Genomic DNA, 2,743 nt, shown 5'->3' with positions numbered 1-2,743 from the left:
GTCATTGGGTGGTCGCGTCATCCCGAGACTTGAGTAAGGATCTCCCCAGTTCTGGGGGTCTTTCATAATCATTCCCCTAAAGAAGTTTGTTTGAAACAAATGTACCAGATGGGCTTGATTACATGTAAGCAGGAAACACATCAGGATGTAGGTTTACCCCTGACTGGATCTCATGAGAAATGCAATTAATTCTGAGTTTTGCCTTTTTTAAGCCCCTACAAAGTGTGACTTAGGTCCACTCACTGGGAACCCAGGGCTAGGCCTAACCAGAGTTCATTTTCTCTGGTCAGTATTTAATTAATGCTTACTTCAAATTTGGCTCAAAATTGCGGAACTGGTTTTTCTCTCATGAGTCTTGGGACTAACAATTACAAACATGCATTACTGACTTCTACCTTCTTCCTTCTTCCACCAGAAGCTAGGTTTTCCCAGAATCTCTTTGTGGCAGCATGCTTGTCTAGGCCCAACCCCTGTAGCAAGATTTGGAAGGAAACAAAAGTCATTGTTATTGAATTAGGCAGCTGAGGCTCAGCTTTGGATGGTCTTGATTTACCGAAGTCTTTGGCTTTCATATAGCTGCTAGTTGTGAACAATGACCATTTGTTGGTTACTCTGCTATTCCCGACCTAGAGGGCAACAGTGACTTTGGAATGTTCTACAGGGAAGTCTGAGTCCTGGAGTGCCCCCAACCCCAACCTTCTCCAGCTTCCCTATTGGCTTCTAAAAGCTTAGCTTCTGGTTTTTAAGTTCTTACCTAACTGAAATAGCAGAGTGGTTCCTGGTTTCCTGCAGTGAGCATCTCTTGCCCCTTGTCTTTCAGCCATGTGTTAAATCACACTTGCTACTGATGAGACAGGCAGACTCCATAACAGGATGCAGATTGACAGTTCAGGAGATTAGGTCTAAAACCCAGGCTTCAGGCAGATAGTCAGAAACTGCCCCACACCTGGCATGAAGCAAGGACAAAGGGTCAGCAGCAGTTTCCAGCTCTCACTGTGAGAACAGAGTAAACAGGAACATCTCAACCGAGTAAACAGGAACATTGCAGAAAAACACGGGGAGGCCAGGAATTTCCCTAGAGCTTAAGGTCAGGAAGTTTCAAAAGAATTCACAGAGTAACATCTGGCCCCAGGAGATGCCCCAACCCTGCAGGGAGTAAAGGTTCCAGGAGATGTCCCTAAAGCAGTGGGGCAGATCTCTCACCACCCCTTCTGTGTGCCAAAGATATCTCCTCACCAGGGACCACCAGTGGACACAAAGAACAATGGGCTCCATCAATGAGAGATAACCAACTCATACTGTTACCTAAAACCTATATTCTGAAAAAGTATAAAGAGTGTGTGCTTTTGTTCTTAGGGGGTCGCCTCTCCTTCGGGTCTGGAATGACCCCAGTGCACTGGAACAATAAATTCCTCTTGCTTTGTGCATCAATCCAGGCTCCATGTGGTTCACTCAGGGGGTCCCTGGTAAGCTAAGGCTCCACAGAATCTTACATCACACCCCAGTAATTGTCCTTAAGAAGTAGAGCAAGATAAGGCCACCTACCCCTGAATTCTTCAACAGCAGATTCTAGCTGCACCCCCACCCCCGCCCCACCTCATGCCCCATAATGTTTTTGGAATGTCCCTAAGAGATAGAGCAAGATGAGGTCAACTACCCCAAAATTCCCCTAATTTGCTTTAAGTCAGGCCTGTGAGCTCACTTAATTGTCTCTCTATTTTGGTAGTGGGAGATCCCAGCATGCTGGACTTCCACAAAATAAAACACTCTTTGTGTTTACATACTACTTGAGTCTGGGTTATCATTCTTCTGCGAATCATGGACCCTTACACCATCTGCTCCCTACTTGAGGATTTTAAGTGTTTTTCTTATATAGATATGTAAGTCTTTAAAATTGGGCTAAATTGATGGGCTTAGAAAATGTAATACTATGTGAGGTCACTCAAATTCAGAAAGAAAAAGAAATCTTCATGTTCTCACTTATATTTGAATTGTGGCCTATGATGCACTCATGTTCATATGTAAACAGCCATAAGTGTGGGCACTGTATAGCATTTAGAAGGGAGCCTTAGGAAGCTAAGGTTAAGTAATAAGGGTGGAATGCAGGAAAAAGGAAACATGTGCTATGAAAGAAGTTAGAAAACTAATTGTTTTCTAGTTTCTTTCTTGTGTGGCGGCTAAGTACATAAAAATGTAATTGACAGCAAAAGTACAAACACCCGAGTGAAGCAAGCCCCATGGATTCAGAAGGATTAAGCTAATTGTATCAAAGTTCACTGAGATATACAGAATTTGGGTTGAGCAAGAGTTTGAATTTATGTATCTACATAAAACCTATGCCCATGGTTGAGAGAAGGCATAAAATGCTTTTCTTTCTACATCTGATTTATTTTGCTTAATAGTGCTATCCCCACTTTCCTACAAATGATACAATTTCATTCTTCTTTATGGCTGAATAAAAATTCCATTGTGTATATGCACTTTGCCTTTATATGTTCCTCTTGACAGGTAGGCTGATTCCGTACCTTGGCTATTGAGAAAAGGGCTTCGATAAGTTATTTCTCTGCCTGTGAAGTGAGCCAATTCAGGCTGGATTAGATAATACCAAATGAGAAGCTTTATTGAAATGAGGTTTATTGAGAAGCTTCTCTGGGAAAGTGGGGGAGGGAGTTCACTGGCACTAGGGGAGGAGGCTAGGGAAGTTGCCATGGGAAGGGAGAGAAAGGAGAGAGAGAGAGAGAGA

Source organism: Mastomys coucha, unplaced genomic scaffold (assembly GCF_008632895.1).
Source record: "Mastomys coucha isolate ucsf_1 unplaced genomic scaffold, UCSF_Mcou_1 pScaffold11, whole genome shotgun sequence".
Taxonomy (NCBI): Eukaryota; Metazoa; Chordata; class Mammalia; order Rodentia; family Muridae; genus Mastomys; species Mastomys coucha.
The sequence above is the reverse complement of the archived record's forward strand: the minus strand, read 5'-3'. Positions refer to the sequence as shown.